The sequence below is a fragment of the Aphelocoma coerulescens genome, chromosome 8 (assembly GCF_041296385.1).
Source record: "Aphelocoma coerulescens isolate FSJ_1873_10779 chromosome 8, UR_Acoe_1.0, whole genome shotgun sequence".
Lineage (NCBI taxonomy): Eukaryota > Metazoa > Chordata > Aves > Passeriformes > Corvidae > Aphelocoma > Aphelocoma coerulescens.
In genome coordinates this window covers 32,408,393-32,427,794 of record NC_091022.1, presented here as the reverse complement: position 1 = coordinate 32,427,794, position 19,402 = coordinate 32,408,393, and the positions used below count along the sequence as shown (strand labels likewise).

The following is a 19,402-nucleotide window of genomic DNA, read 5'->3' as shown; positions in this document are numbered from 1 at the left end:
TCCCGGGCGTTTCATCCTGATCACCCGGAATCCCAAGCTTGGAGCAGGTCTGGGACCAGCCGAGCCCCAGGCTGGGGTTTGTATCCCTGAGGACACAAATAAGCAGGAAAAGCAAAGCAGGGCCCATGGAAGCTGTGGGATGCTCCCAGGGGCTCCTGCAGGGAGCAGGGCTCATGTGGGGCTCTGCTGTCCCACTGCCCCCGCTGCTCTCATCCCAGGACATTGCTGTGGATCACTGGGACACGGAGCCTGGATCTGGCTGTTGAGCCCAGAGGGGCGTGAGGAGAATTCCCTGCAGTCACTCCAGAGGCACTTTTGGCACAGAAAGCCTGGAATTTGTCCCTGTTACACTTTGGGCAGGGCGTGTTTGCAGTGCTGGCACAAGGCAGGTATGGAGCACGTGCAGCTCCACTGCCAGGAATTCATTCAGGAATTAATTCTTCTTGGAGCTGTTCAGGAGTGCTTTAAGTCTTGCATGAAGGGCTCAGGCATCAGTGGAACCTCCATCCAAATTTTTCTTTGCATTTCTGTCTAAGATGATGCTGAAATGGAGATTGAGGTTTTATATCAAACGTCATCACCTGCAGGAGGAAAATAAATGAAAACCTGGAGCCACGGGGAGCGCTGTCCAGCATCCTGGTGAAGGATTAAGGGGAAGAGCTACAAAATATTGGGATTTTGACATGGTTTTGGTTTCTGTGTAGCAGAGCTGGCTGGAAAGGGCACCCCTGAGATGCCCAGGTGTGTCTGGCCCTCCGCCAGGGCAGGATTTGGGGATGGCAGGATGAGGGTGCAGCTTTCCCTCCACCCCTGGCTGGCTCCAGGCTCACAGGGAGGAAGCAGAGGACAATCATTTTCTCTCAGGGCTGCTTTGGCACCACGGCTCTGCTTTCCAGGAATGCAATTTAATCCATGGCCAGGCGAGTGTGAAGGATTAATGGGAAGAGCACGGGGCTCAGATCCAATCTCTTTTATTTCAGCCATAATTCCCTTCTAAAGTGCAGCAGCCATCCCGACTGAAGGATTTGCACCCATTTGATCCCTGCAGGGTGGGGGGATTCCAGGTGTTTATGGGGTGGGATTTATGGCACAGCCTGGATCTGCCTCCAGAGTCCAGGTGTGCTCCCAGAGAAGAGGGAAGAGGCTGCTGGGAGAAGTGCCCTGCTAAGGAGGGAGACTCTGTTGTTCTTTATTAATCATTCCTTCCTGAAAATCAATTAGCTAGCACAGGCAGCCCAGCAATCTCCTGGTAGCCATGGAGACGGCCCGGGGAGCCGGGGGAGAAAAGTGCAGTTCAGTCAGGAAGAGTCCAAATTTTGTGCTGCAGTGTTTTTAACCTTTCTGAGACAATTACAAACTATTTTAATTAGCAGTGTTTATCACCCACTGGAGAACAGGAGGAGCTGCACAGGCCCCCACAGACCTCACTCATCCCGCTTTGGTGCAGAACAATCGGGGATTTACGTTTGGAATGTGCTGAGTGCCTCCAGTTCCCATTAAAACAACAACTTCTCCGGAAGCCGAATGAGCAAAGCTGATGATTGAAGCACAGAGGACGACAATCAGTGCCAGGCTGGAGCTGGGCTTGGGGAGGACCCTCTGCATTCCCAGAGCCTGGCACCCGCCCTGGGGTTTGTGGGGTTTGCAGGAGGAGCTGCCTTTACTCCAGGCTAAAGGATCCTTCCCATTTTCCAGCTGCTGGGCTGGGAATAAAATCTGCACTGTGCCAGTGCCCCAGCCCAGGGTCAGCTGGGGCTGGTTTGGTCGGGTTGTCCATGGGAAAAGTGGATGTGGCATTCCCCGGGGTGGTGCTGGGATGCTTTTGGAGTGCACAAGTGGCACAAAGCCTCAGTTGTACCCCAAATGTGCCCCCACTTGGGAATATTCAAGAGGGGCCTGAATATTCTTCCCGAGGTGGGACACTGGGAGCTCCTCAGGGAAAACGTGGTTCCTTCCCTGGATCCAGCACTGAGGGATCCACATCTGCTCTGTTGGGAGCATCCTGGCCAGGAGAGACCCCACCTCCTTCAGCCAGGGCTCTGGTTTGAACATGGCCATTTTTTCTAGGACTTCCCAAAAGGAAACTGGTCTAAAATCTGGGACAACATTTTGTTTGGATGGCAAAAAGGATCTTTGCAAAGTTTTCCACACAAAAGGAATTTGTAGGGAAGCGGCTTCACTTTGAAAACTCCCCTGCAGAGAACTTCAGAATTTTGCCTGTAAAGGTGTGGATTTTATTCTCTTTGATAATTTCACTGGAGTGCATCCCATGGGAATAGGGTTTGGCAGAGCTGTGAACCTCATCCTCAGCATCCATGAGGACAGGGGTGTGCGGGATGCCGGGAAAAGGAGGGAAGGGATGGCCGACCCTGGCCAAGGGGCCCACGGGGTGGCATTTTTGAGGAGGTCTCAGTTTTGGCAGGAAATTTGTCCCTCCTGTGAGATCCCCTGGATTTCTGGCATTGCTGCTATTTCTAAGATGTATTTTTAAAATGATGGGGAATATTAATGTACCAAAGGGTTTAAGGGATGGCAGAGTCAGGAGATCTGGGTTGTACTTGGAAAGGCCCTTGGAATGAGCTGGTGCTGGAAGTGCAGCTGCTGGATGTGAATCCACAGGGAGGCACTGGGAGGGTGTCCTGGACTGTCCCTACGGCTCAGAGCCCGACCTGCAGGTCCCAAATCAGCAGCAGATCCACGTCTGAAGGTGCTGGAACATCCCCAAGTTCCCTGTGCAATCCAGCCTCTCCGTGCTGGGGAGGGATGGAGGAGTGGGATGAGCCTGTGGGGTCCTGGGTGGGTGGGGGGACACAGCACATGGAGCCTTCACGTGTCACTAATGTAGCTCAGATCCAGAAACACCACGAAATCCCAGCTGCAGCCAGGCACAGAGTGGAGGCAGAGGTGACACCCCGGGGCCCTGTGATTGTCCATCTGGTGATTCCACATCCAATCCCAAGGCTTTGGGAGCAGAGCCTGTTTTTCTGGCAGCTCTCTCTGCATCTGAACCCGGCCACGAAAACCCAAGATTTCTCTTCACACTTCCACCTCTTCACCAGCCCCATCCGTGGCAGGAGTGGCATCGGTGACAGCTTTGTTGGAATGCAGGAAAGCCCCAGCAGGGAGTTCAGCGTGCAGCTCCAGCCCTGCAGCTATTCCTGGCTGAGGAGCGGTGTCACTCCGGAATAACAGCCCCGGCAGGAATAGCAGCCTCAGGCACTGGAGCACAGCCCCCGAGGGTTTGTTCACAGCGAGCAAGGTCAAAGCTCGAACCCAGATTTGTTTCTGTGGAGCTAAAAGTGGCAGCTTTTTCCTTGGGAGAAGAAGCGATGCGGGCTCCTGGGAAGCAGCGGCACGTGCGTGTCCAGGAGAACAGCCGGAGCCGGGGTTTTATTGGGGAAATGTCCCCATTTCCTCCTGAACACCTCCTTAAAACGTTCAGCTGAACGAACTTGTACTGCAGTGTGTTGCCATGGGGGAAACTTTTCATTTAAGTGACAAGGAAATAAAAGAGGGGCAAAGATCCACTTGCCCCAGCTGCTCCATGGGGGCTTTGGGCTGTTTGCAGGGAAATCTGTTGGATTGCTCAGCTCCAGCCGTATCCCATGGACAGGAGTCAGAGGAAATTGGGATTTTGTTCATTTTTGAACATACTCCTTTGCTCTTTCTGTAGTGATTGGTGCCAAACTTTGGACAAGGCATGGAGGGACAGGACACAGGGAATGGCTTCCCACTGCCAGAGGGCAGGGCTGGATGGGAGATTGGGCAGGAATTGTTCCCTGGGAGGGTGGGCAGGCCCTGGCACAGGGTGCCCAGAGCAGCTGTGGCTGCCCCTGGATCCCTGGAAGTGTCCCAGGCCAGGTTGGGCTTGGAGCATTGGGACAGTGGAAGATGTCCCTGCCCATGGAACAGAGGAATGAGATGGGCTTTAAGGTCCCCCTTCCAACCCAAACCAGTCCAGGATTCTGGGATTCCATGGTTAGGGTTAGGTAGCCCAGAAACTGTTTGATCATTGCCTTTGAGCTCTCGGAGCTGCCTGCATGGTGAAATCCCTGGAAACACCAGCCTGGGGGTTAATCCCAGTGCAGAGAGTTTTGATTGTAGCTTTAGACTGAAGGGAAGCGTCACATGGATTTTTAGATTCCTTCCAGCTCTACCAAGGCTTTCATTTGCCCCCAGGTTTATAAAAATAAAAGTCTGTGGGCTTCTGGCTGGCTGGAAGGAATTATCCATGGCTTTTCCCACAGCAGTCCGTGCAGGAAGCATCCCTTTCCCTTCCAGGAATTATGCTGAGGGATGCAGAGCCCCTTTGGCTGCCTTCACTTGGATGCACAGATTCCGTCACCTCTGTTTGCTGCTCAGACTGTGAGGGGAGGTAACTCCCAGCACAAATTCAGGATCAGACTCTGCCCCCTTGGAAAACGTGGCTCTTGGAAAAGCCTGAGCTGTTGTGTTTGCTGAATTCTCCGTGTTCCTACTGTCCAGCAGAGGAGTGTGTGAGCTCTGTCTGTGCTGAGGGGCAGCAGAAGGCGAGGAAGAGGATTCCTGACTCCTTGCTCAGACTCCCTTCTCCATCCAGGGCTTTCCTGGGACACCACTCCCAGACTCGCAGCCCCATCCAGGCCCAGAGTTGTGTTCTCCTCTCTTCCCGGGATATTTAGAAGCACTATGACCCAGGGGGGTTTGGGAGGGAGGACAGGTCAGGCAGGATCCTCCAGCCTTCCAGCTGACCTGGTTTGGAATTCCATCCCATCACAAATTCATAAGCAGACAGGATTTTATCCTCAGAAATTCCAAGCAGAGAGGATCTGACAGCATCACAGGAATACTCTCCCAGATCCGTGTAGTCCTGCAAAATGAATGCTGAAGGAACACTGAGGAGAGCTCACTGTGGGACCATGGACAGCGCTGGGAATCTCAGCCCATGTGGAACTCCTCATATAGGTTTTGCTAGTGAATTAGGGGAATTTTAGGGACATTTCCTTGCCTGAGCAGCTCCTGCACCATTCCCCTTGCAGCAGTTGGCTGCAGAGCCACGTGTGGCCAAGTGCCACTGCCAGGGACAGCAATGGGCCAAGTTTTTGTCCCATCAGGTTGAGGCCTCTCCTGTCCAGCTCCTGCTTTTGCAGCTTGGCATCAGCCCTGGCCTCTCTCCTGCTTGGATTGTCCTCAGGAGGCTCCCTATGGACACCCAGCGGGAAGAACGTGTGGATCTGTTCCTGCGTTTTGGAACCTTCCCTGACAAAAGCTATAACTCATCGTGGGTGCTCTTCTTGCTGGAAAAACCAAACAGAAACATTCCAGTCTTAGCTCTCCAAAGGCTTTTTTTTGTGGGGGGTGGGGAATGTTTTTATTTGCACTCTGTGGCTCTGCTGCTCTTTTCTTGTCCCCTTCCGCCTAGCTTTGTTCTAAGGATGGTGCTGGCCTGGTACCAGACTCCTGCAGAGCAGATGGAGCTGGGAATGCTGCTCAGCTGGGTTTAACCTTCGCCTGGGCTCCCAAATTCCCGGGCAGTGGATGTGGGAGCGCTGCTTAGGGCAGGAATTCCCCCTGGGGCTGGCACAGTGAGGTGTGGAGGTGTGTCCTTGCAGTTCTACAGTGGAAATCCAATGGAAAAGTGGGGTGTTGTTTGTGTCCAGGGGGTCTATCCTTTATCCAGATGCAAATCTGCTCGTTCTGGAGGACCTGGATTTGCAGGGGGCTGCGTCTCCTTTGTGCCTTAAGCCGGGGCTTTTGTGGCCTCCTCGTCCATCCCCAGCCCCACACCAAAGCGGCCCTGAGGTACTCGGGGAGATTAAAAGGATGATTAAAAACTCAGAGCACGACCAGATCCATCAGTCTTTTAAAAGGGGATTTATTTGTAATCAGGGAAAGAGGAAAATGAGCTCCTGGCCTGCCGAGCGGGAGCGCTGCGGCGAGGCCTCGAGCTGGGCCTGCCTCTCTATCTCTAATGAAATAGGAGTTTGTGTGGGCAGGAGGGATCCGCTGCCTGTTCCACACTGCCCTGTGCTCCTGGGCTTTGTTATTCCCGGCGTTTGTGGCGTTCCCAGCTGCGTGAGGCGCTGCGGGAGCGTCCCAGGGCTGCTCGGGGTCTCAGGCACACCGGGAACGGGCCCCGAGCTCCCTGGATGAGGCCAAGCTTTGGGATAAACCTTACACAACAGCACTTACGTGAAAGACTTGCTTTTTCTTAAAAGAAAATAATTCTCCGTTAAAATTTTGACCTGTTTTAATAAAAAAGTCGAAAAGAACAGAAAACTTGCATTAGGAACATGGAAATGTCTTTTTCTCTCTGTACCAGGCGGGCTCAGCTTTGTCCTTCTTGCCTTTGAACAAGAGAAACACCTTTTAAATCCATTTCTGATGTTTCGGCTGGAAAATGACTTTTAAAGGGAATAATCATGTAACACATCTCCTGTTTTCCTCACAAATCTTTGAAGCAAAGGAAGGCAGAATATTTTTTTTCTTCTGACTGTGTTCTGGTCCTAATTGAAGCCTGAGCCCATCCGCTGTCCCTGAGGGGAGACCTTCACTTGTAATTAATTTTATACAGAATATCTATGTTAAACAGGTGCAATTACAGCACCCAAGTCCCTACATTGGGCTGGAGTTCCTGAATTACGAGCAGGTTCTTGCAGCCCTTCCTGAGCCCAGAGGTTTGTCCCAAATTTGAGGGGTGCCGTCGGTGTGAAGTGCCTGGGCTGGGATTCACTGGGATTTACTGGGACCAGCCTCCGTGCTGGTTTTATCCTCAGCAGTTCACGGTGATAAATTCTGCTCAGCCTATTAAATAATTTCTCATCAGCAATAATTTCTTGGTGGGTATTGGAGAACCCGTCAGGCGTGAGGGAAGCGAGGCGAGGACGGGGTGGGGGGCTCTGTGTGTCCCCTCTGCAGAGGGACAGGGCTCTGTGTGTCCCCCCTGCAGAGGGACAGGGCTCTGTGTGTCCCCTCTGCAGGCAGGGACAGGGCTCTGTGTGTCCCCTCTGCAGGCACGGACAGGGCTCTGTGTGTCCTCTCTGCAGAGGGACAGGGCTCTGTGTGTCCCCTCTGCAGAGGGACAGGGCTCTGTGTGACCCCTCTGCAGAGGGACAGGGCTCTGTGTGTCCCCTCTGCAGAGGGACAGGGCTCTGTGTGACCCCTCTGCAGAGGGACAGGGCTCTGTGTGTCCCCTCTGCAGAGGGACAGGGCTCTGTGTGTCCCCCCTGCAGGCAGGGACAGGGCTCTGTGTGTCCCCTCTGCAGGCAGGGACAGGGCTCTGTGTGTCCCCTCTGCAGAGGGACAGGGCTCTGTGTGTCCCCTCTGCAGGCAGGGACAGGGCTCTGTGTGTCCCCTCTGCAGGCAGGGACAGGGCTCTGTGTGACCCCTCTGCAGAGGGACAGGGCTCTGTGTGTCCCCTCTGCAGAGGGACAGGGCTCTGTGTGACCCCCCTGCAGGCAGGGACAGGGCTCTGTGTGACCCCTCTGCAGAGGGACAGGGCTCTGTGTGTCCCCTCTGCAGGCAGGGACAGGGCTCTGTGTGTCCCCTCTGCAGGCACGGACAGGGCTCTGTGTGTCCTCTCTGCAGAGGGACAGGGCTCTGTGTGACCCCTCTGCAGAGGGACAGGGCTCTGTGTGACCCCTCTGCAGAGGGACAGGGCTCTGTGTGGCCCCTCTGCAGGCAGGGACAGGGCTCTGTGTGTCCCCTCTGCAGAGGGACAGGGCTCTGTGTATCCCCCCTGCAGGCAGGGACAGGGCTCTGTGTGTCCCCTCTGCAGGCAGGGACAGGGCTCTGTGTGACCCCTCTGCAGGCAGGGACAGGGCTCTGTGTGACCCCTCTGCAGAGGGACAGGGCTCTGTGTGGCCCCTCTGCAGGGCCCTGGCTCCCTCCCCACTTGGTGCTCCCTCTCTTGTACCACACGGATCCCTTTGCTAAGGGAGAGCTGGAAGAGCAGCCAAGGATGTAATTCCTAATTATGGCAACTGCCAAGAAAATAGAAGCTGGTGTTGATATCAGAGGCAGAGGGCCCTGAGGAGGAGCGGTGGCAGCGTGGTTGGGTGGCCAAGAGGCCCAAGGGCACCGGGATTGTCCCAGCCCCGGTGTGGGCACAGCCCCAGGGCAGTGACCATCGCTGTGCTGGCTCTGCTGGGGCACCTCCAGCCCTGTGTCCAGTTCTGGTATCACCACTCCAAGGGAGACATTGAGCGTGTCCGGGGAAGGGAATGGAGCTGGGGAAGGGGGGTGGAGCACCAAGAGCAGCTGAAAACCAAAAGTCCCCAAAGATGCAAAGAGCAAAGAACCTGAAAGAAGCTTTTCCTACCCATCTTGGCAATTAAACACCTTTGAGCTGGGACTTTATCAAATGCAGTGCATTTTCAGGGCAGCTGTAGTCTCTAACTTGAGTTTTTTGGGAAAACCACTTGGAATATTCAAAACTGCCTCTGTTTGATGACAGTGGGACACTGTCCTCTTCTTTCTCCCTCACATTTCTGCAGAGCCGTTCAAGGGTCTTGTGGACCCAGAGTATTACTTTTGGGTTTATTCCTTTTGTGTTGGGGGTGCTGGAGTTGGACTCTGGTGATCTTTGTGGGCCCCTTCCCACTCGGGATTTTCTGTGATTCTGTGCTGTGGGGATGGAGGGAGCAGCCTTTTCCCTGGAAAACAGCTCGTTGGGGCTGCAGGGCTCAGCTCTGAGCAGCAGGTTGGATGAGAGTAAATCACTTAAGAGAGCCTTGCTAATATCCATAAATCATGTGGAGAGTCCCGGAATTTCACTGATCTCATCCATTGTAGCTTGTCACAGCTGCTGTAATACATCCCTGAATAGCAGAAAATAACTCAAGGAACCAGAGGCAGGACACATCTGGCATGTCTAGACTCAAAAATAGGTTACACTGGGAGATGTCAGCTCTTCCCCTGAGTCGTTCACCAGCAGTTAACAGATTTCTGAAAGGATTTAATTTCATTTGCACCAGGAGCAAGGTCATGTTTAAATTGCTCTTAACTAAGTGTGGCCTATTTTTGCTCCTCCAGAAGTGGCTGCTCTTAGCTGAGCTGTCGCCAGCAGGAGAGGGCACGTGGAGCATGTGGAGAGGGAAGGAAAGTAAAAGGAGGATCTTTTATCATCCCCAGGATTTGGTTGGGGTTTATTTCAACTTTTGGCTTCATGTTCCTGTAACTCATTTTTCTGAAAATGGTTTGTGCCTCTGGGAAAGGGAGCAGGGAGCGGGTTGGGAGTGGGGGGCTCCTGGGAAGTGCACCCCAAACTCGTCTCACCAAGGAAGTCTCTGCTGTTGAGTCTCCCTGCTTTTTGTATTGTTTTCCTGAAAGTTTTGCAAATTGGGAATTACTAAACCTCTCTTCCTGTCTGTCCTTGTCTCAGTGTCTCGGAGATGCTCCTCCTTATTGCATCCAGCTGGGGCCTCTTCATCTGCTGTTTGCCATGAGAATCACTTTTCCAGTCATCACTTTTCTATTAATTGCTCACATCAGACTCATAATTGCAGTGACTGAGATGGTCAGTGAAGGTCAGGGGCATCTGAGATGGTCACAGGTTGGACTCAATGATCTTGGAGGGCTTTTCCTAAATGTGTTTGTTTTCCTGATGATCTCCACTGCTCTGATCAGCCTCCTGCTGCCACAGATGTGATTGTCTCTCTGGTGTCTCCTCGTGTCTCTTCTTCCACCCTGCATCTCATGCTCAGCAGTTGTCCAATTTCAATACAGAAACTGGAGATGGGAATTCTGGCAAGAACACAACCCAAACCAGCAGTGGAGAGTTCAGGAGCTCAATTTGACCTCATCAGGTGGAGTTTAAAACCCCTTTCAGTGACCTTAACAGGACTTGGGAGCTACCAGGGGATGAAGGATGGCAGGCCTGGTGCACTGTCCGTGGCTCAAATTAACTGAGCAACCTCATCCCATCACCATCCACGTTAAATAACCCAGCCTTCATTCCGTCTCCAGCAGGAATTTCCTCTCCAGCTCTGCTCCACAGCCAGGGCTGATGTTTGGGATCTGCTGAGTGTGCAGGACACAGCTCTTGGGAACACCAAGGGGAGTCTTTGCTCTGGGTTTTGTCACAAACATCAACAAATCCAGTTGGACTTGATGGTGTTGGAGCCCTTTTCTGACCTTAACGATCCTGTGGTTCCATGGAACATCACCCTGGGGTGTACACCTGGAATGCTGCAGCCTCCCAGGGGCAGGCAGGGCACAGCTGGGTGTCCTGGTGGAAAGCAGAGGGATGGATCCGGTGATCCCAGTGGTCCCCAGTCCTCCCCTTGTCTGACGCTGCTTCTCCACGGAGAACAGCAGAAACATCTCTGCGTGTCCGGATTTGCAAACTTCAAGCCTTCAGAATCCAATAACTATGGATTTCACCCCTCCTCCCTGAAAGGCCACTTTCCCAGATCCCAGAGAGTTGATTAAGTTTAATTGGATTTGATTCTTTTTGCTATCGATGTGATTCTTTTGGATCGATAGGCCGAGAAGGCAAATAAATATTTTTGCAATATGAATGTGAACTTGTGAGGCAAAATGCCAGTGAAGTCATCCCCGGCTCCGTTTTTAGCTCCTTTATTCCCTGCTCCACGTTGTGACAGTGCCGTTCCTTCCCTGGGCTAAGAATAGCCCTGAGTCCCCAGAGCAGCCTCAGCCATCGCTTCCTGGGCTTCACGGGGAGAGCCAACTGTGCACGAGTGTGGGAAGGGGAAAAGCACCTCCAGCCCGTTGGGTTTGGGTCTGAACTGCCCAGGAGGGATTTTTGTCCACTGCCCTTTCTGCTGGAATAAAATACTGGGATTCAGCTGCAGTGAGGGGATGAATTGAGGCTAAATCCAAAGTTTTCTGTGCCTGCTGCAGAAATCCCCTGTACCGGTCTGGATGATTTTAATGCAGGGATGGAAATGTGCTGTGCCCAGGGGAGTTTTCCTGGTGTTCCCTTCTCTCTGCACACTTCTTGGGAGCAGAGGGGCAGGTGGAGGGGTCCCTGTCCCTGGCTGAGGCTCCTTTCCCCATGGGTCAGGGGCTGGCTGCAAGCTCCAGCTGTTTTATCAAGGAAAAGTCATGGATTCACAGCAAAATCCATAGCTGATGGCAGGGAAAGCAGGGCCATGGATGGGGGCATCTGTGCAACACCCCAGTCCTGGAATCCCGGGATCTCTGAGGTTGGAAAAGCCCTCCAGGATCACCGAGCCCAAGCTGTGCCCGATGCCCACCCTGTCCCCAGCCCAGAGCCCTGAGTGCCACCTCCAGCCCTTCCCTGGACACCTCCAGGGATGGGCACTCCAAACCTCCTCCCTTTCCAAGGCCTGACCACCCTTTCCATGGGGAAATTCCTCCTGAGACATGTCCCAGATGTGGAGATGGATCCACACCTTGCCCCAGGTGGGAGTTGAGTCCCTGGTGAGGTGTCCCACCAACCAAACCAGCCCTGTCCCCCACCTCCTTGGATTCTGGAGCTCATCCCTGGATTTGGGACCCAGGGAGCTGCTCCTGTCCCCATGACCCCAGATGACCCCAGCCTGGATCAGAAAATTCCTCTTATTTATTCTTTTATCTGCATCCAGCCCTCCCCTGTGCGAGGATTTGCATTTCCTTGTCATCTCCTTGTGAGGGCTTTGCCACGACCGGCAGCATCTCCACCCCACACATTCCAGAGAGCTTGGAAAAGCAGCCATTTCTTTCCAGGGAATTCAAGTCCTCCTCGACACAGCCATTCTGCTGATGAGCTGAGATCATTTTGCAGAAGTGTGGTGGCAGCAAAAGGCATCTCACACCAGAGATGTTCAAATACCGGGATGGGTTTATTCCCAGCACTTCACTTCTGATGGAATTTGCAAAGGTGTCACCCCGTGCTCACACCAGCCCTGCACTTCACCACCGAGCTCTCCAGTTGGGAATTAATTATTAACCCTGCATGCCCAGCCATGGGAAACAATGGATAGCAGCAGCTCCAAACACAGTTTTATGCCTTTGTGAGTATTTGTGAACCAAAGTGCAGAAAAGTCCCCAATACCAATTTTCTGGCAGCTTTTAGAGCTTAGAATTACCTCATTAAGCACTGAAGGAGAGATGAACTCACAGTGAGAAACCTCAGCTCTAAACTTGCAAATAATTGCTGTGAGCAAGGTGAATATTCCTGATGTTTTCCAAGGGCTTAATGTGCCCGGCTTGTTCCAAAGGCATTTTCCCCCTGAGCTGTTTTATTGTAACTTGTCCTGGCTCAGTTTTTTGTTCCTTTTGTTTTTTCAGAATTTCAGTTTTTCTTTCAAGTCTTTACATTTCAATAATTGGTTTTGTGCCTTTGAATGTCTTTTGCTCCTGGCCGCTGCTGCCAGTGCTCCTCCAGCTGCCTGGCTCCACGCTGGGATGCATCCAGCTGTACCACACATCCCAGCATTCCCGTGTCCCTGTGCTAATTCCAAAGGGGTTTGGATGATGCCGTTTCCATTCCCGTGTAGCAACAATCAGAGGGGTTCTCTGAGAAATGTCTCAGGTGAGACCCCACCTGCAGAGCTGCCTCAGCCCTGGAGCACAGGGATGTGGAGCTGCTGGAAAGAATCCAGAGGAGGCCCTGGAGCTGCTGCAGGGCTGGAGCCCCTCTGCTCTGGAGCCAGGCTGGGAGAGCTGGGGGTGCTCACCTGGAGAGGAGAAGGCTCCAGGGAGAGCTCAGAGCCCCTGGCAGGGCCTGAAGGGGCTCCAGGAGAGCTGGAGAGGGACTGGGGACAAGGCATGGAGGGACAGGACACAGGGAATGGCTTCCCAGTGCCAGAGGGCAGGGCTGGATGGGAGATTGGGAAGGAATTGTTCCCTGGGAGGGTGGGCAGGCCCTGGCACAGGATGCCCAGAGCAGCTGGAGCTGCCCCTGGATCCCTGGCAGTGTCCAAGGCCAGGCTGGACACTGGGGCTGGGAGCAGCCTGGGACAGTGGGAGGTGTCCCTGCCATGGCAGGATGAGCTGGATGAGCTTTAAGGTCCTTTCCTACCCAAACCATTCCTGGATTCTGTGTAAAAAGACCAGGGATGACACCGGCTGGGTGTGCCGGGGCTCTGCCATGGGGAGGGCAGGGAGCCAGGCTCCAAACCCCGCCCATGGAGCATCCCCATCTCTGAGCAGCTGGAATTGGCTCCTGCTGCTGCTGGAATGTCCCTGGGCCCTGTGGCACTGTCACTGACCCTCGGGAGCAGCCACAGGCGCTGGGGGACACCTGGGGCTTTGTCCCAGCTCAGCTTCCTGGGAGTCGCTGGCAATGCTGTGCCTGGAAATGGATTTCTTAGGCCTGGCCAATGGATTTCTTAAGCCTGGCCAATGGATTTCTTAGGCTTGGCCAGTGAATTTCTTAGGCCTGGTCTGTAGGAGCTGCTGGTGTTTGCAGTGCCAGGAGGGGCTCACAGAGCTCGGCTTTTCTATTAACAAAAGCGAACAAACCAAGTTTAAAAACAAGTTGCGTGTTTCAGGTTTTCCTCAATTATTTTGGAGATTTTCCTCAATGATTTGAAAATGTTCTTTCCTGGAACACCTCCTCCGGAGTCAGCTCTCATGAAACATTCACAGACCTCTCCAGCTGCCGGCCCTCCATGCCCAGCTCCTCTGGGACTGCAGGAAGGAGAGGAGAAATGCTGCTGGATCCATCCCCTTTGCCAAGGAGAGCCAGCACTCGGGAGCTTCCCAGGCTTTCCTAGGGGATTTGGGAGGGAGGCTCCTGGCTGAGTGGCAGGAGGAATTGCAATCCTTCCCATTCCCAAGTCAATCCAGCAGGAGTCCCACAAGAAGCTGTTCTCCTGTGAGGAGCTCGCTCTGCAGCCGCTGCTCCCCCTGCTCCACGCTCCCTCGTTAAATCCGGGAACACTCGACATAATTGGATCCCAGTCCAGAGCGGGAGCTTGGAGTGCCACGGCAGCACAAATAAACATCTTCACCACAGCTGTGGGGATAAAAATGTGCTCAGCTCCTGAGAAAAACACAAAGTCATGGAATCATTAGTTTGGAAAAGCCCTCGAAGTCCACCCAACCATTCCCACAGCACTGCCAGGCCCTCCAGGTGGTCATCCAAGGTTGGAGTTGGTGGTGTTGAAGATCCTTTCCAACCCAAATGATTCCATGACTCTGTGGAAGTAAAACATCCCAATTGGGAAAGAAGCTGGGAGGTGTTAAGGAGCTCTGGAAAGCTCAGCTTTCGGAAATGCTGCTCCCCACATTAATCCTGACACAGCTGCCTGAAGGTTATCAGGAACAGGGGATCCGTGATTTCCCTGAAATCAGGTTTTGTGGTTCATCATTCCTGCAGAGCATGTCAGTGCAATTACCATTTACCTAATGAACTCCTCAATTTAATTAGCATAACCGGGGCCAATTTTGTGCTGTAACATCCATCCTGCTGCAAGGAACATTCCGTTGGAATTCGCCCATCCCCGCAGAGGCCTGGGCTGGCAAATCCTCCTGGGACTGCTCCCCAGAGCCAAGGGATGCTTCTGCACTGGCTTTTCCCTTCCCATCTCCAGTGGTTTGCTGGGACAGCAATCCAGGACTGGGGGTGCTCCAGCCAACCCAGACAATGGGTCCAGCCCAGCAAAATCCAGCCCAGCTCAGTCCAGGCCTAAGCATTGTGTTGGTGTGGTCAGTGGCACTGAAAATATGAGGGAGAACAGGTTGGGAGAGAGGCCTGGATCAGCCAGGAGCCCACATGCATCCCTGTCTGACCCTGAGAGGGAGAGGGCTGGGACCTGATCCTGCTTGGAGTCAGTCTGGAATGCAAAACTCTTCCCTCCATCCCTGCCCTGCCCACAGGATTCCTCCTCCATTCGGCCACTTGAGGAATTTACAGTAAAGTAGGATTTAAGCCCTTCCCAAAAGTGGTGGAATGTCACAGAATCATTAAGGTTGGAAAATTTCTCCAGGATGATCAAGTGCAGCCTTCAAGCAAACCCCCCCATACCCACTGAACCGTATCCCAAAGTGCCACATCCAGTTGGTTTTTGGGCACCTCCACGGATGGTGACTCCACCACCTCCCTGAGCAGCCCCTTCCAAGGCTGAATCACTCAGGGAAGAAATTTATCCCAATATCCCAGCAATATCTACTCACAGAAATCTGGCAGTTCTGGCCAACATCCCGAGGGAGAAATCTGCACGGTGACAAACATCCTTTACATCTGGCTCAGGAGAGCTGACAAGGATTTCCAGCTGGATTGGACACAAAAGATGGAAAAGCTGCTGGGTGAGGGGCTGCTCAACAGGAGCAGTGGCAGCAGCAAAGTCGGGTTTTGGAGAATCCCAGAATCCCAGACTGGTATGGGTTGGGAAGGACCCTAAAGCCCATCTCATTCCATGGGCAGGGAGATCTTCCATAGATCAGCTCTTTTCCATCAGGAGCTTGGGATGCAGAGCTGCCTCCTTGGAGTCCTCCAGGCACCAGCATGGATTTATCCACGTTTTCTCCCCCCAGGTATTTTCTCCAGCAGTACCCAGAGTCGGGGCAGTGTTGCTGGAGCAGATTCCCGCCCGCAGCGATCCCATTTTAATGGGAAAAGCTGTTCCACAGCCAGATCCTCGGGACAAAGCGCCAGGATTCCTGATTATTCCTCCTAAATGAACCTGACTCTGTTAATTCCTGGATATAAGAAATGCAGAGGAACATATGTTCTGCCAAACAAGCTCTGTCCCTCAGGGCTCCGCGTTCCACCGCAGCGCAGGAGCCCTTCTCCTTGAATAAATCCTGCCTGGCATTTGCTCCAGCAGTCACAGCTGTGCTGAAGGAATTGCTGGTTCCACGGCACTGGGGAGGGCCTGGCTGTGGAGTCTGGGGCAGATGAGGGAGTCAGGCCAGGCAGATTTACTCCATGTGGGAATAGCGAGGATCCACTGGGCCAGGTCTGTTTGTCCTCTCCCTTCCCAGCTAAAGTGATGGCTGGAGTCTGGTTTAAAATTGGAATTGAATTTGAAATTGGGATTTATTGGCTGTAGTTTCCCATCTTCCGTCATTCCAGTGGTCCCTCCTGAGCTGCTTTGCCTCCTCTCACCTCTCTGCGTGAGGGGTTTGATTTATGTGAAGCAAAGCAGGAAAATGGGAGATTCCAGACTGGTCCCAGTCCTGGTTCATCCAGCAGGAGGGCTGACACCTTCTCACTGTTCCAGGAATGATTGGGAATTCATCAGCCTCTACCCCTGGGAGCTACTGCTTCCCAAGTCCTGCAGGATTCCAGCAAGCCCTTGAGGAATGTCATTGACCCTTGTGCCAAGGTTTGTTTAAAATTATCCTTTTGTGGTCTCCTGGCATGGAATTAAAATGGGATCAACTCTTCGTGCTGGAGCTAAACCAGAGGCTTGCAGCTTCCAGATTTCTTAGTGAAACTGAATATTCCAGGGATGTGGGAGACCTGAGGGTGGAAATCGGTAGTGGATGATCTTCCCTCAGGAAACACGTGCAGAGTGGTGCTGTTGGGGCAGAGCCTGGTCCCGCTCCTGCCTCTCCCCGTGCCATGTTCCCACCCTTGGCAGATTTTGGGGAGAGCCTCCCTCTCAGCCCTGTCCCTCTTTCCTTGCACAGTTTGGAATAACAGGAATGAAAACCATTCCAAACCAAAACACGGGGCCAAGCGTGGCCAGAGCAGAGCATGGAAAATGGGATTGTTTCTGCTTGGTGCTGAATTGAATTCCTGGTGGAAGTGATCAGCACTATTGCCAACAATTGACTGAATTTCGATATTCCAGGTGGCTCCAGAAGTGCCTTTCCTGAATGGATTGATGCCCAAGGGCTCACTCTGGAATGGTTTCACTCCATCCCTCCCCTGTCTCATTCCCAGCCCGGCAGTGCCAGGCTCCTGTAGGATCCATCCCCTCTCCCTGGTGACCACAGCAGCCTGTTTTTCCAGGAAGAAAAGCTCCTTCCTGCTGATCCATGGGATTCCCCAAATTCTCCAGCATCCCGGGATGCTGCACCTCCCGTGTGGCTCGAGGGGAGGGTGGCAGGAGGGAAAGCAGCTGGGAATGTCCTTGGAGCTGCAGATCTTGGTCTACCCAGCCCCAGCCCGGGAGCTGCTGCTGCTCGGCTTCCTGGGAGTGGGATGTGTGGAAATAATCATGGAAGACAGAAGAGCTGGAGTGCTAAACGTGCAAGGATGGAGCTGCTGGCACAGCTGCAGCCCACAGGTCGCAGCCTTTGTTAGCCCTGAGAGAGAGAGCTGAGAGCTGCTGGGAGCTGCAATCCCTGCACTGAGCCACACGGGAAGAACATTCCAGACTTTTTTCCCAGTGTAGGTTAAATTCTGCCCCTGTCACCTCCCTGGCTGGGCTGATGAGGTTTTATTGGTGCTGATGGATATCAGAGGTGAGGGGAGGCTGCCCTGGGGACAGCAGCAGCTCTGAGGTCGTGCCTGCACCGGGAGAATCCCACCTCCAGTGGCTCCAGTTTCTGTGGAAACAGCACGTCTCCACGGCTCCCACTTCCACATGCTCCAGAAGTTATTAATAACGCTGGAATTGCTTCCCTGGGAGCTCTCACTCCAGGGACAGCAGGTCAGTGCCCAGGTGCTGGGCCTGCCGTGGATCTGAGCCGGAGCTCAGCCTGGAGGAGGTGGGAGCGCTCCCGGAGCAGCTCCCGGGCTCTGCAGCCAGGCCAAGGGGCCTTCCCCGCTCTGATTCCCGTGGTGGGAATTGCAGCCCTGGGTCACAGTGGCTGAGGCTGCCCAGTGGGGGTTTCACAGGAATATTTCTGAGTTTGGGGGCTCTCCTGGATCCTGAATTTCTGTCTCTGCCTGCAGAGCCGGGGCTGTTCGTGCCAACCTCAGATCCCGCTCTCCACCATCCCAAGCTGGAAAGAAAAACAATAAAATTGATTAATCCACCCTGGAAATCCTTAATTGTGTGGTCCAGATACAGCCGGAAAAGCGGAATTTTCCTTCTGCAATCTGATTTTTTCCATGATTAATTTTATTTCTGCTGGCTTGAATTGGTTAATGAGCAGCTTTGCTCTGCCCAGCACGTGTGGATGGAGAGTTTTGAGGGGCATTTGTTGCTCAGCTTGCTCCACTCATCCCACTTTAAGGAGAAAATCCATCCTTGGAGCGAGGAATTCCCGCAGGCAGGGCCGGCTGGGAAGGGAACGCCCCGGTCACACTCCAGCTCCCGGGGTGGAGCATCCCCAGCTCTGCTCAGCCACCCGTTCCAGGGAGATTTTTATTGGACTGGGAGGGAAAACCTCGAGAGGCTTCGCTGCCCAAGCGGGTGGAGGTGATGGAATGCTGGGAGCAGGAGCCTGGGAAGGGCAGGATGGAGCTGGAGCCCACCAGGAGCTGCCACTGCTCAGGAAATGGGGGGCACTGAGGGTCGGGGGAAAGGAGCAGGATTTTTTCCCTGGAGCAATAATTCCTTTAGTATTTCTCTGAGTGCCTTCATCCCCAGAGCAGCTGGCTCACATTCCTGGCTTTTCGTGGATTTGCTCCTTTGTTCCTGATCTCAGAGGTGCAAACAGCCCAAACTCACCCTCAACATTCCCTGTCCATCCCGTGGCTTCAGGCCGGACCTGGATCCAGGTTGTGTCTTGTCCATGGGATGCTCAGCTTCCAACAGGAATTTCAGGTTTTTGGGATTCTGCTGGTTTTTCCCATGGGAGAGCACAGGGCAGCAGGATGAGCTGTTCAGTTCAGGTCATCCCTGAACTTGGAGAGATCCCAATTTAATTTTAAGGAATGCAGTCCTTTTCAGGAAAGATCTATAAAGTGTTTTGCTGCAGCCTTGTCTGTTCCAATTGGTTTCAAGTGAAACCCACAGGATTTGGTTTCTGCTTAATGAAGTTATGAAGTCTTATTGCAAATTAGTTAAAAAAAACCAATTTATTCAGCTTTGCAGTCTGCCAGGACAAAGCAGCTGCAGTGGAAGGGGCAGCAGGCCTGAGTGCCCAAGCAGAACTGCCCTGGCAAAGCAGAATAATTCTTTTGGAAGGGAAAATAACTTAGAATTTCCATTGGAGCTTCAAAGATCTCCTTTAAAATGCAAGAGGTTTAGGGGATAATATTCCCTTCTTTTTCTTTCTTTCTTTCTTTTTTTTTTTTTTTAAGGCAAATATTGTTAGCTCAAAGTTTGTGTTTTCTACTGTTCAAAACTGTGTTAAAAATAAGGAGTAAACCTGCCAGTGGCCTTCAGAAGGTGCTAAACTCACTCAGGAGAGAAAGCCAGGAGTGTTTCCCACCTCCAGAGGCTTCTTGGGATGCTTCCATATCCCGATTAAGGGAGAGAGGCCAAAGTCTGTCTGTATAAATGTCATCCAAAGGCTGCCTAATGGAATTAGCAGGAATGAGGCAGTGGAACTCCACTGGAGTCAATTGAGTTGCTCCCACTTAATTGGTGAATTTGTCATCAAATTCTTCATTTGCTCTCGGAGGGATGGAAAGATGCCATAAATTCTGGATGCTAAAACAGTCCCC

General features: G+C 53.0%; 1 protein-coding gene across 4 annotated transcripts in view; it reads left to right on the top strand.

Moving 5' to 3' along the window:
• Nucleotides 1-19,402, top strand: part of LRRC7 (leucine rich repeat containing 7) — a 165,337-nt gene that overhangs the window by 23,016 nt on the left and 122,919 nt on the right. Inside the window, exons 2-3 of one of the 4 annotated variants that reach the window (XR_011152594.1) lie at nt 9,362-9,785; nt 9,949-10,499. The gene's annotated coding sequence lies outside the window, so the exon portion shown is untranslated. Of the gene's footprint in view, nt 1-9,361 lie in introns of those variants that run through there. The other 3 variants (XR_011152593.1, XR_011152595.1, XR_011152592.1) reach the window with 3 other exon arrangements.